General features: G+C 38.7%; 1 pseudogene; it reads right to left on the reverse strand.

The window, feature by feature from the left end:
• Positions 1 to 13,850: 13,850 nt before the first annotated feature.
• LOC150018705 (large ribosomal subunit protein uL22 pseudogene) lies at positions 13,851 to 14,464 on the reverse strand (annotated as a pseudogene).
• Between the last annotated feature and the right edge of the window lie 311 nt (positions 14,465 to 14,775).

The raw sequence follows: 14,775 nt of genomic DNA on the forward strand, positions 1-14,775 counted from the left end.
AAACTTTAAAGATGGTTAGCTGAACTACTTTATAGTCTGTCACTGAGCATTGTGATTTTCCTTGAATCACGATTTTTCTAAGATTACTCTCCTTGTCATTAAAGGGACTGCATTAAGTCCATTTTTAATTTATCCGGTTCATTTGCATAAACACAACAAGAGCAGCAAATGATCACTTATGATCTTTAGTTCTGCTTTGCTGGAACTTAAACAAGGAACATTTAGGGTGACCTTCAGTCTGCCCTTCAGGGCACAGAAGTTGAGCCACATACCTGGCATTCAGCCTTGCCTGTACACACCTGTCTTTTCCAAGTCCTTCTGGTTTTCCATTGTGCCTTAAGGTCCCTTCTAGCCATCTTTCAGGAAAACAACCTTCATTCCTTCCCTGGGAAGATTGCTGTGGACCTCACAACCAACCATGGTACCAGGCCTTTTATCTCGTGGGCTTTTATTACCTTCGAAAGTCAATCCCAGTTCCTCAGGGCTTTTTGGTAACAACCAGAGACCAAGCATTTCTCCTTTAGGCAAGACATTCCAGTCAACGTCTTGGTCAAAAAAATCCTCTATTAGCAACTGTTTTTATTAGTTTTATGCGAAGAAACTTAAGTCATTACTTACTTCTTTAGAATGCCAAATTCTGGAGGGATCAGGTAGGGGGAAAAATATACAGTGTGAAGGAAAATCATTGTCCTAATATTCATTGAACTGGCATTTCCATTCTTCATATTTTCATTTTTCCCCCCACTAAAAATTGTTTTTTGTTTCTTTTTCCATTACAGTTGTCCCTCTTTTTTCCCCCTCTTGCTTCCCTGCACCCTGTCCCTCCCTTCTCTCACATTCAGTCCCCACTCAGTTGTCTATGTCCATGGGTCATTTATACATGTTCTTTGACTAGACCCTTCCCCTTCTTACCTCCTTCTCTCCCTCCCCCCCCCTTGTTACTGTTAGTCTACTCCTTATTTACATACCTCTGGTTCAATTTTGCTCATTTGTTTGTGTTGTTCATTAGTTTCCTGTAATAGGTGACAGCATAAGGTATTTTTCTTTCATTGCCTGGCTTATTTCGCTAAGCATAATTCTCTCTAGTTCCATCCATGTTGTTGCAAATGGTACAAGTTCCTTCTTTCTTTCTGCTACATAGTACTCCATTGTGTAAATATACCACAGTTTTTTGATCCACTCATCTACAGATGGGCACTTAGGTTGTTTCCTGCACTTGGCTACTGTAAATAGTGCTGCTATGAACACAGGGGTGCATAGGTTCTTTTGAATTGGTATTTCAGGATTTTTCGGATATAATCCTAGCAATGGAATTGTTAGTTCAAAAGGCAGTTCCATTTTTAGTTTTTTGAGGAAATTCCAAACTCTTTTCCATAGTGGCTGCACCAGTCTGCATTTTCACCAGCAATGCACCAGGGTTCCCATTTCTCTGCATTCTCTCCAGCACAAGTTGTTTGTTGATTTGTTGAAGATGGCCATTCTGACTGGTGTGAGGTGGTATCTCATTGTGGTTTTTATTTGCATCTCTGATGGCTAGTGTTGTTGAGCATTCTTTCATATATCTATGGACCCTCTGTATGTCCTCTTTAGAGAAGTGTTTGTTCAGCTCCTTTGCCCATTTTTTAATTGGGTTGTGTGTCTTCTTGGTGCTGAGTTGTATGAGTTCTTTATATATTTTGGAGACCAATCCCTTGTCTGAGATATCATTGGCAAGTATATTTTCCCATATAGTTAGTTCCCTTTTCATCTTGCTGATGTTTTCTTTTGCTGAGAAGAAACTCTTTAGTTTGATATAGTCCCATTTGTTTATTTTTTCCTTTATTTCCCTTGCCTTAGGAGATATATCAGTGAAAATGTTGCTACATGGAATATCTAAAATTTTCCTGCCTATTTTTTCTCTAGGACTTTTATGGTGTCACAGCTTACATTTAAGTCTTTGATCCATTTTGAGTTTATTCTGGTGTATGGTGTAAGTTGGTGGTCTAGTTTCATTTTTTTTGCATGCCCCTGTCCAGTTCTCCCAACACCATTTGTTGAAGAGGCTCTTTTCACTCCATTTGATGTTCCTTCTCCCTTTGTCAAATATTAGTTGACCATATAGACCTGGGTTTATTTCTGGGCTCTCTATTCTGTTCCACTGATCTATATGTCTGTTCTTATGCCAGTACCAGACTCTTTTGATTACCATGTCTTTGTAGTATAGTTTGATATCAGGTATTGTGATTCCTCCTACTGTGTTCTTCCTCAAAATTGCTGTGGCTATGCGGGCTCTTTTTTGCTTCCATATAAATTTTTGAAGTATTTTTTCTAGGTCTGTGAAATATGTCATTGGTATTTTAATAGGGATACCATTGAATCTATAAATTGCTTTGGGTAATATGGACATTTTAATGATGTATTTTTTCCATTCATGAGCATGGTATATGCTTCCATTTATTTGTATCTTCATTAATTTCTTTCTTCTGTGTTATGTAGTTTTCTGATTACAGGTCTTTTCCCTTCTTGGTTAAGTTTATTCCTAGGTACTTTATTTTTCTTGTTGCTATGGTAAATGGGATTTTTATTTTAGTTTGTGTCTCTGATATTTTATTGTTGGTGTACAGAAATGCCTTTGATTTCTGCATATTGACTTTGTACCCTGCTATTTTACCGAATTCACTTATAAGTTTGAGTAGTTTTTTTTGTGGAGTCTATAGGGTTTTCTGTGTACACTATCATGTCATCTGCAAATAATGACAGTTTTACTTCCTCTTTTCCAATTTGGATGCCTTGTATTTCTCTTTCTTGTCTGATTGCTGTGGCTAGAAGTGCCAAGACTATGTTGAATAGGAGTGGAGAGAGTGGACAGCCTTGTCTTGTTCCTGACCTCAGGGAGAATGCTCTCAATTTTTGCCCATTGAGTATGGTGTTGGCTTCAGTTTTCTCATATATGGCCTTTATTGTGTTGAGGTATGCCCTCTCTAATCCCATTTTGCTGAGTTTTCATCATAAATGGATGTTGTACTTTATCAAATGCTTTTTCTGCATCTATTGATATGATCATGTGGATTTTGTCTTTCATTTTGTTTATGTGGTGTATTAGGTTTATTGATTTGCGAATATTAAACCATTCTTGCATCCCTGGGATGAATCCCACTTGATCATGGTGTATGATCTTTCTAATGTGTTGCTGGATCCAGTTTGCCAGTATTTTGTTGAGTATTTTAGCATCTATGTTCATCAGCAATATTCGCCTGTAGTTTTCTTTCTTTGTTGTGTCTTGACCTGGTTTTAGAATTAGGGTAATACTGGCTTCATAGAATGAGTTTGGGAGTCTTCCATCTTCTTGGATCTTTTGGAATAGTCTGAGGAGGATAGAAGTTAGTTCTTTCCTAAATGTTTTGTGGAATTCACCTGTGAAGCCATCCAGTCCAGGACTCTCGTGTTCCGGGAGGTTTTTGATTACTGCTTCAATTTCACTAGTTGTTATTGGTCTATTCAGGCTTTCTGCTTCTTCTTGATTCAGTTTTGGAAGACTATATGTTTCCAGGAATTTGTCCATTTCCTCTAGGTTGTCAAATTTATTACCGTACAGTTGTTTGTAATAATTTCTTACAATCTTTTGTATTTCTGTGGTATCGGTTGTGATTTCTCCTCTTTCATTTCTGATTTTATTTATTTGGGTCCTCTCTCTTTCTTTTTTGATGAACCTGGTTAAAGGCTTGTCAATTTTGTTTATCTTTTCAAAGAACCAGCTCCTACTTGTGTTGATCTTTTGAATTGTTACTTTAGTCTCTATGTCATTTAATTCTGCTCTGATCTTGATGATTTCCTTCCTTCTACTTGATATGGGTGTTGCTTGTTGTTCTTCCTCTAGTTCTTGTAGCTGTAGGGTTAAATTTTTTATTAGAGATTCTTCCAGCTTTTTTAGGTAGGCCTTTATTGCTATGAACTTTCCTCTCAGGACTGCTTTCGCTGTATCCCATAGCTTTTGGGTTGTTGTGTGTTCATTATCATTAGTTTCCAGAAACTTTTTGATTTCTTCCTTGATGTCATTGTTAACCCATTCATTATTTAATAGCATGTTATTCATTCTCCATAAGTTTGAATGTTTTTGACTTTTTTCCTGAGGTTGATTTCCAATTTTAAGCCATTGTAGTCTCAGAAATTGCTTGATATAATTTCAGTTTTTTTGAATTTGTTGAGGCCTGTTTTGTGTCCTACCATGTGGTCTATCTTTGAAAATGTTCCATGTGCACTTTAGAAGAAGGTATATTTTGCTTCTTTGGGGTGAAAAGTTCTATATATACTGACTAAGGCCATTTGATCTAGAGTGTTGTTCAGTGCCTCAATATCTTTGGTGTTTCTTTGCTTCGAAGATCTGTTCATTGTTCACAATGAGGTGTTAAAGTCCCCTACGATGAGTGTGTTGCTGTCTATATCTTTCTTGGAGTCTTTCAAAATTTTTCTTACATATTTAGGTGCTCCTAAGTTGGGTGCATACATATTTATAAGGGTTATATCTTCTTGATGGATTTTTCCTTTAAGTATTATGAAATGTCCTTCTTTGTCTCTTTTTATGGTCTTTGCTGTGAAATCTGTTTTGTCTGATATAAGTATTGCCACCCCAGCTTTTTATTCATGTCCATTTGCTTGAAATACTTTTTTCCATCCCTTCACTTTCAGTCTGTGTAGATCTTTTGTTCTAAGGTGGGTCTCTTGTAGACAGCATATATGTAGGTCATAATTTCTAATCCATTTAGCTACCCTATGTCTTTTGACTGGAGCATTTAATCCATTTACATTTAATGTTATCACCGATAAGTACTTATTCATTGTCATTTTCTCCCTTTGTACTTGTGTTCCTCTCTGTCTTTCTCTGTTTCTTTATCTTCTTAAAGCAGATCCTTTAGCATCTCTTGCAGTGCTGGTTTGGTGGAGATGTATTCTTTTAGTCTTCTTTTGTCTTGGAAACTCCTTATTTCACTTTCCATTTTGAATGAGAGCCTTGCTGGGTAGAGTATTTTTGGTTGTAGGCCTTTATTTTTCATTGCTTAGAATATTTTTTGCCATTCCCTTCTGTCTTGTAGTGTTTCTGCTGAGAAATCTGATGATAGTCTTATTGGATCTCCCTTGTATGTTATGAATTGTTTCTCTCTTGCTGCTTTTAGGATTTTCTCTTTGTCTTTGAATGTTGCCATTTTAATTATGATGTGTCTTGAAGTGGGCCTGTTGTGGTTCCTCTTCATTGGGTTCCTCTGTGCTTCCTGGACTTGCGTGACTCTTTCTCTTCTCATGTTAGGGAAGTTTTATGTCATTAGTTTTTCAGAGGTTTTCTATCCCTTGCTCTTCTTCTTCTCCTTCTGGAATTCCTATGATATGGATATTATTACATTTCATGTTATCCTGCAGCTGTCTTAGAACCTCTTCAATCTTGTTCAGTCTTTTTTCATTTTGTTGCACTGTCTGGGAGTTTTTGTCTAAATTGTTCTTCAGCTCGCTGATCCGATCTTCTCTGCTTCCTCTAGCCTGCTTTTAATTCCTTCTACTGTGTTCTTCAATTCAGAGATCGTATTCTTCATTTCCTCCTGGCTCTTATTGATGGCTTCTATGTCCTTTTTAATGCTGGTGTAATTCCCTGTAAGTTCCTTGTAGTTTTTTTGGAGTTCCCTGTAGTTTCCCTGGAGTTCTTTGTAGTTTTCGCTGAGCTCATTGATCTTCTCCATAATCCATATTTTGAATTCCATATCTGATAGTTTACTCCCCTCTGTTTCATTTAGCACTCTTTCTGGGGATTCTACCTTTCCTTTTGATGGGGAGTTGTTTCTCTGTCTCCGCATTTTTGTGGCTCCTATTGTTTGTAGGTGCTTCTTAGAATGATCTGCACTTTCTGGATCTGCCCCTGGTGACGTCAGATCCTGTACCAGTCTGGCCCTAGGCAGCCTATTGGAGACTTCCAGAGATCTACTGCCTTTGTCTGTCTTCTTTAGTTGTTAATCTATTCAATCCGCGATTAGCCATCAGGCTTAAGGACTGTGGGTGTAGCACCTTAATTTTTGTAGGCAGGGCTTTTCATTCCCCTCAGGCTGATGCCACTTCGAGGGGAATGGTATGCCTGAAGTGCTGGGGATGAGTCAGCACTGGGACCTGGTCAGCTGCTCCCCCAGTTTTCCCCTCAAAGCCACCGTGTCAAACTCTCCCCAAGTGTTTCCAGTTCTCTCTGCCTTCCCTCTGCTTGAGGCCAGGGTAAGTGGGGGCCAAAATATTTTTGTATGTGATCCACTTAAGAGCTCTTTTCCTCCTGGTGTTTCTCTCCGGCTAGCAAGAAACCCTGTGGCTTTTTGCTTTTCACAGCTGAATACTATTTTACTTTCCACTCTGTTGCTGTAGGCTGGGAAGTTCAGCTGGGGGTTTAGACCTTGCCCTTCTCAGGGGGAGCCCCCGGATGCTGAGCTGTTTCTCAGTCCCTTCAGCTGCCACCTGTGGGAGCCCAGCCAGCCCTTCCGTGTCTCTGCACTCCCTACTGGTCACGTTGTGATGTAGCGGCCTTTTCTGTCTCTTTGTGGTTATAAGACTTCTCTCCAGCTAGTGTTTGGTTGTTTTTTCCAGGTGATTTCTCCAAAATTAATATGTAAATCCAGGCTGGTCCTGGGAGGAGGTTAGTGTAACTTCCACTTACTCCTCCACCATCTTTGATCTCTCCACATATGTATATTATACATATATACATATGTATATATGTATAATATATACTGATCAGGAAAGAGGTAAAGTGATTAGTCTCACTTCTCATAATCTAGTGCACTGTAGTTAGGAAGTTAGAATCTTTCAAGTACTGGGCACAGGAAACCCTGTGTTACCACATAGCAGAAGTTCATGTGAAGGATGCCTGTAGGCACTTGGGAGGATAGACAGAAACTCTCCAGGAACACAGCCACTACCACTCTTTGAACAGGGCAAGAAGGGCCCCCAAACTGAACCTCAAATTCTGAGTGTCTTGCATATCAAAAACACTGAAATATAAAGCTTTTTTTTCTAAGGTGTTTGAAAATTTGCTACCACATTAAGTGAACAATGTGATGGGAGAAGAATTCACAGCTTGAACTGGCCCTATAAGTCAGCACAGGCAAGGCTGCAGGTGTGTCAGTGTCTATATGTGAGTGGTGGGGTTGGGTGAGAAGGCTGTCTATACCAAATCACATCAAATGGGAGTCTTTGCAGATATCTTTTCTCCTTTCCTCCTCTCTGTTGGTGACATGTGATTTGTGGAAGTGCTTAGAATTACCTGGAAATCTTGAGTCAGATGTGAAGCACTGGGGAGGTCATCTGTGCATTATTGGGTGCTTGACCTGATGAGTCCTAATCCTAGGTTTGGACAGGGCCAGTCATGCCAAGGAGTCTTGGCCAGAGCCCTGTTTCCACCTGCCTCAGGAGACCCACACAACCATTCAGGCTTGAGGGTGCTAAAGAATGGGAGTGTTGGTGGAGGAAAAGAGTAGGGAGAGAGGTGGAAGTCTAGCTTTTTTAGCTTCCAGTCTGTGAGGGCCACATCAACTGTAGGTTGTTGGATGGAAATAAGAGTTGAGCCATGGGCATGATTTGATTTATAATTTCTAAATATTTATCATATATTAAGTGAGTCTGCATTTGGATCCTTTCCTTTCACTTCCCCACCAGTGTTTGGGGTAGTACTATGCACAGTGTTTATTCATAATCAGAGCTATCTGTGTTAATTGGCTCCTTGGAAATGAATACCATTGCTCCTTACTTTAACTTTCTATTCAAGGAGTGGCTCGACTTTCAACGTGTGCTTGTATTGATTCCACTTCTGTAATTGGTTGGCCAGTCTAAGTCAGTATGTAGCCCCTGCTGGGCAGATCTTTTATGCTCATGTCCAAGAGACCATCTGTTGGCCAATAAATAACTTGGAGGAGGTATCCCTTTATGAGTTAATCAACTGTGACCACATTGTCACATTGTCCACAGGATAGTGACTTTTGGATGAGAAAACCACTCTGGGCATTGGCTCTGAAGAGGGTGTGAGCAGAGCAGGCATTTAGAGCTCCCTGCCTGGTACATGCTCTCTCCTCTGTCCCTTACTGCTACTCAGTTGTTAAATGCTACTTTCATATTAATTTTTTATAAAGTCACTCATGCAATTATTCTCATTCTCACCTAAACGATTCCAGCTAGAAAAAAAATGTGTGAAAATCTAAATTAAATAATTCTGATGCTCCTTCAGAAGAGGAAAAGAAAAGACTAGTTCTTTAAACTTCAAAGCACAATTGAGAGCTTTTCAAATTATATAGGAAGATGTAGTCAGCTATTTCACTATAAATTTACTCTGGTTTTAGTAATGTCTCATGTGTCTGGGAATGGTTTCATACCCTCCACAATGGTAGTCAATAGTCCCCACAAAATTAAGACACTGGGAATAAAAAGCCACATCTACATATGAACAACAAATCAATTTTTTAAAATTACGCAATAGTCTGGGACTATTTTAATGACAATTTCTATATAATTTATACATAATGTCAGTTACAGAGCTTATTTAATTTATTCATTAAGCAGTTTTATCACATAGACCTAATCATCCCTCATAATGTTATGTAGCTCCTACCATGGTGAGTGTTGTGCTACACTTAAGAAAAAGCCAATAAATAGACCCCAGTCTTTCTTTATGACTGACACTGGCTCCTTACTGGCATTCCCTCTTAATGGATGTAGTGGGATTGGATAATGGGCTCCTCAGGACCCTTTAGAGTTGTGGTCCCTGACTTTCTGTACCCAGTTCTACAAAATGTAAACGTGGATGTCACAGGCTTCTTTCCACATGTGACCTGTCTCAGTGTTTGTTTCATCTTAGGAAAAGAGCAGAAAATAGTTGAGAAAAGGTGAAGCTTAAGTCTTTTCTACAATAGAGGATTCAAGTTCTCAGAATTAAGGAGAGGGTCAAACGTCAAACATGGATTCTCAAGTCTTGTTATTCACTGGAACCATTAACTATAACTCAAATGTCAAAGTCAGGGGTAGGGATTGGCATGTGTAGATATTTAGTTTCTAATGGCAATTTTGATGCCCAGGCAATATTGAAGCCAGTGGTTCAGTTGAGAAGTTTACAATTTGCTTTTCCCTACCTCCATCAGTGAACAAAAACCACTTCACTAAATGACAGACTGAACTCATTGGTCTTTTTCCTGCTTTAGGAAGAGAAATCTTGGGTTTCAAAAGTAGCATCTTCAGTCCATCACAAGCCTTAAAAGGAAAGTGTGTAGAATCACCCAGAAAAGAAGTCTTACTGACTTTGGATACTTCTTCGCTCTAAACCTGCTTGTGAATATAGCTTCTGTTTCTCAGGTGTAAAGTTTGCTTTGAATTGTCTGTCACTGACTGGTTTATTTCACTTAGCATTATATTCTCTAGTTCTATCCCTGCTGCATATATCCCATTGTGTATATGTACCTGTCATGACAATGAATGCAGCTTCGCTTTTGTCCAGCAATCAGATAAAAGATGAGAGGCAAGGTTGGAATCCCTGACAATTCCTTTATTACAGATGTTATAGCATTCATGCGTTCACCCCCTCTGTTCACTCGCTTTGTGTTCAGTACCCATTAGTGCTCAGTGCTGCCCCTCAGTTTGCTCCCTGTCCCTGCTGTCCACACATGAACATGAACACACATGTTGAGGTTCCAGCCGCTTTTATATGTTGCATAGACAAAGCCAGCCACCAGCCAAAATATGACATCAATACTTATATAACCGTGAGTGTACTGTGCAAACGAATCTAATTCTTATCTCTGGCAGCCCACACCTGGGCATCCGGGTTGAGAAGGCCTGACTAGATTTCATTGTCCTCACAGTACCACAGGTTTTTTTTTTTTTTAAGTATATTTTATTGATTATGTTGTTACAGTAGTTCCAATTTTTTCCCATTTGCTCCCTTCTGCCCAGTAACCCTCTTCTCTCCAGCAATCCCACCCCCCCTTAGTTCATGTCCATGGGTCATGCATATAAATTCTTTGGCTTCACCCTTTCCTATATTATTATTAACTTCCCCCTGTCTATTTTGTATTAGTCGATTATTCTTCTTAATCCCTGCACATTTATCCACTTCTCCCTCTCTCCCCACCAGGTGATAACCCTCCAGATGATCCCCATATCTGTGATTCTGTTCCTTTTCTGGTTTGCTTTGTTGGATTTTGTTTTATTTTTTAGATTCAGTTGTTGATAGTTGTGACTTTGTTGTCATTTTAGTGTTCATAGTTTTGATCCTCTTTTTCTTAAATAAGTCCCTTTGACATTTCATATAATAATGGCTTGGTGATGACGAACTCTTTTAGCTTTACCTTGTCTGGGAAGCACTTCATCTGTTCTTCCATTCCAAATGATAGCCTTGCTGGATAGAGTAATCCTGGTTGCAGGTTGCCTTTCATCACATTGAATACTGCTTGCCAGTTCCTTCCTGCCTGCAAAATGTTCTATGAGAAATCAGCTGATAGTCCTATAGGCAGCCCCCTGTAGGCAACTCTCCACCTCTCTCTTGCTGTCCCCAGGACTCTGTCTTTATCTTTCACCTTTGGCATCCCAATCATGATGTGTCGTGTGTGGTCCCCTCTGGGTCCAGCTCATCTGGGACCCTCCATGTTTCTCAGACCTGTATGTTCATCTCCTTTGCAAAATTTGAGAAGTTTTCCTCATTTTCTTCAATTCTTGCTTCCTCATTCTGCACTGATTGATTGTCTTTTTCTTCCTTATGTTCCAGATCATTGATTTGAACCCCAGTTTCCTTCCCTTCACCACTGGTTTTGTGTGGATTTTCCTTTGTTTCACTTAGCATAGCCTTCACTTCTTCTCTTATGCGTTTGCCATACTCAAGCATATCTGTCAAGCCTGTGAGCATCTTTATCACCAGTGTTTTGAATTCTGCATATGTTAGGTTGGCTATCTCCTCCTCATCGCTTAGTTCTCCCACTGGAACCTTGATCCACTTCCCCTTTTGGGCCATACTTCTCTGTCTCCTCATTCTGCCAGGCTCCTGTGTTTGTTTGCTTCCACATCCAAGGTAGAGCTGTTGCTCCTGTTACGTTGTAAGGGACAGAATCTTAGGGATTCGTCAGTACAGGGCGACCTGTTTCATCACGTTGTGGCACTGTATGTGGGAGAGGGGTCCGAGAGGGAACAATGCCGCCTGTCCAGCACTTGCCCCTTTTCCAGGCACCTCTCCCACTTCTGGGTCAAAAGGCAGTTCCATTTTTAGTTTTTTGAGGAAATTCCATACTGTTTTCCACAGTGGCTGTACTAGTCTGCATTCCCACCAGCAGTGCACTAGGGTTCTCTTTTTTACATATCCTCACCAGCACTTGTTGTTTGATTTTTTAATGATGGCAATTCTGAGCAGTGTGAGATGGTATCTCATTGTGGTTTTAATTTTCATCTCTCTCATTACTGGTGATGTTGAGCATCTTTTCATATGCCTGTGGCCATCTTTATATCCTCCTTGGAGAAGTGTCTATTGATCTTTGCCCATTTTTTAATTGGATTGTTTGTCTTCCTCGTATTGAGTCCTATGAGTTCTTTATATATTTTGGATATCAAACATGTGTCCAATATATCATTGGCAAATATAGTCTCCAATATAGTCAGTTTCCTTGTCATTTTGATGATGTTTTCTTTAGCCATACAGAAGCTTTTTAATTTGATGAGTCCCCATTTGTTTATATTTTTTACCTTTATTTCCCTTGCTATATGCATGAATGTGGTATATGTTTCCATTTATTTGTATCTTCCTTAATTTCTTTCTTCCATGTTCTATAGTTTTCCAAGTACAGGTCATTTACCTCGTTGGTTGTTTATTTTTCTTGTTGCTATAGTAAATGGGATATTTCCTAGTTTCTCTTTCTGATATTTTATTGTTGGTGTAAAAAATGTCCTTAATTTCTGAATATTGACTTTGGATCCTGCTACTTTGCTTAATTCACTTATTAGGTAGAGTAGGTTTTTGGTGGAGGCTATAGGGTTTTCTATGTATGCTATCATGTCATCTGCAAATAATGAGTTTTACTTCCTCCTTTCCAATTTGGGTGACTTTTATTTCTATTTCTTGTCTGATCACTGTGGCTACAACTTCCAGTACTATGTTGAATAAGAGTGGTGAAAGCAGACACACTTGTCTCATTCCTGATCTTAGAGGGAAAGCTTTTAGTTTTTGCCCATTGAGTATAATATTGGCTGTAGGTTTCTTGCATATGGCCTTTATTATGTTGAGGTATACTCCCTCTATTACCACTTCGCTGGGTGATTTTATTATAAGTGGGTGCTGGATTTTATCAAATGCTTTTTCAGCATCTATTAATATGATAATGTGCTTTTTGTAGTTCATTTTGTTTATGTGTGTATTACATTTATTAATTTGTGAATATTATACCATCCTTGCATCCCTGGAATGAATCCCACTTGATCATGGCGTATGAATCCAGATTGCCAGTATTTTGTTGAGGATTTTAACATCTATGTTCATCAGGGATATTGGCCTGTCATTTTCTTTCTTTGTTGAGTCTTGGCCTGGTTTTGGAATTAGGATGATACAGGCCACATAAAAAGAATTTGGTAATTTCTCTCTTCCTGAATTTTTTAGAATGGTTTGAGAAGAATAGGTCATTTCTTTAAATGTTTGGTAAAATTCACCTTTGATGCCATGTGGTCCAGGGCTTTTGTGTGCCGGGAGTTTTTTTTTATTACTGCTTTGATTTCACTAGTTGTTACTGGTCTATTTAAGCTTTCTGCTTCTTCTTGATTCAGTTTTGGAAGATTATATGTTTCTAGAAATATGTTCATTTCTCCAAGGTTGTCCAATTTGTTGGCATATAGTTGTTCATAGTAATTTCTTACAATCCTTTGTATTTCTGTGGTATTGGTTGAAACCTCTCCTCTTTTGTTTCTGATTTTATATATTTGGATCCTCTCTTTTTTTTTTTTTTTCTTTCCTGATGAGTCTGGTTAAAGGTTTGTCGACTTTGTTTATCTTTTCAAAAAAACAGCTCCTGGATTCATTAATTTTTTGAATTATTTGTTTTTAGTCTCTATGTCATTTAATTCTGCTCTGACCTTGGTTATTTCTTTCCTTCTACTCATTATGGGTTTTATTTCTTATTGTTCCTCTAGTCCTTATAGGGTTATGTTATTTATTTGAGATTTTTCTATCCTCTTTAGGTAGCCCTATATTGCTCTGAATTTCCCTCTCACTATTGCCTTTGCTGTTTCCCAAAGGTTTTGTAATGCTGTGTGTTCATTTTTATTTTTTTCCAGATATTTTTTGATGTCTTACTTGGTCTCATTCATTATTTAATAGCATGTTATTTAGTCTCTATGAATTTGAATGTTTTTCAGTTTCTTCCTTGAGGATGGTTTCTTGTATCAAACCATTGTGATCTGAGAAGGCTCTTGATATGATTTCAATTATTTAATTTTTGAGGCTTGTTTGTGTCCTACTATGTGGTCTATCTTTTCAAATGTTCCACATGCTTTTGAGAAGAGTGTATATTTTGCTTCTTTGGGGTAAAATGTTCTGTATATACAAATTAAGTCCATTTGATCTAGAGTGTCATTCAGTGTCACAATATCCTTGTTGATTCTTTGTTTGGAAAATCTACCCATTGTTGACAGTGGAGTGTTAAAATCCCCTACAATAACTGTGTTGCTGTCAATATCTTTCTTGAAGTCCTCCAAGATTTTCCTTATATACTTAGGTGTTCCTATGTTGGATGCATATAGGTTTACAAGGATTGTATCTTCTTGTTGTACTACTCTTTAAGCATTAGTGACCTTTTTTGTCTCTTGTTATGGCCTTAGTTTTTTTTTTTTTTTACTTTTATTAGTATTTATTTTATGCTGAATTTACTCCTGGGCCATAAGCTTTTGTTTCTTCAGTTTCTTCTGGGATATCTTTTTCTTCTGTGCCACCTCCTCTTCTGGTTTAGGAACGATCTGCTCCTTTTCAGTGAGGATCATCTCAATGTGGCAGGGAGAGCTCATGTACGGATTAATCCGCCCGTGAGCTCTGTAAGTTCTGCGTCGCATCTTGGGAGCTTTGTTCACCTGGATGTGCTTGATGACCAGAGAATCCACATCTAAACCCTTAAGTTCAGCATTACTCTCTGCGTTTTTCAGCATGTGCAGCAAAAACTCAGCACTCTTTTTGGGCCATTGACCCTGTGTCCAGCCCCACTGTTTGGCCTGGGCACACCTACCAACTCCCCCATTGTATTGACGGAAGGGGACACACTGCTTCTTTAAAGTGACATTTTTCAGATACTTGGTGGCCTTCTGAATGTGCATACCCTTGATGGCTTGGGCAGTTTCACGTGTGTTCTTAAAGTGAACACGAAGATTCGAACCTCTCGATTTGCATGACTTCGTGGGGTTTTCTGGGTCAAGCGAATAGCGAACCATTTTCAGAGGTCACCTCTGGTCACTTTCTGGAAGAGGACATTATGGCCTTAGTTTTAAGTCTATTTCATGTCATTTAAATATTGCTACTTCAGCTTTCTTTTTTCCCCATGTCCATTTTCTTGGAATATTTTTTGCAACCCTTTACTTTCAGCCTGTGTAGATCTTTTGTTCTGAAGTGGGACTTTTGTAGACAGTGTATATGCAGGTCAAGATTTCTTATCCATTAAGCTACCCTATGTCCTTTAATAGGAGCATTTAATCCATTTACATTTAAGGTTATTATTGATAAATACTTATTCATTGCCATTTTTCCCTTTTGTACCTGTGTTCCTCTCTCTTTTA

Source organism: Furipterus horrens, unplaced genomic scaffold (genome assembly GCF_987537825.1).
Source record: "Furipterus horrens unplaced genomic scaffold, mFurHor1.1.pri manual_scaffold_2, whole genome shotgun sequence".
Taxonomy (NCBI): domain Eukaryota; kingdom Metazoa; phylum Chordata; class Mammalia; order Chiroptera; family Furipteridae; genus Furipterus; species Furipterus horrens.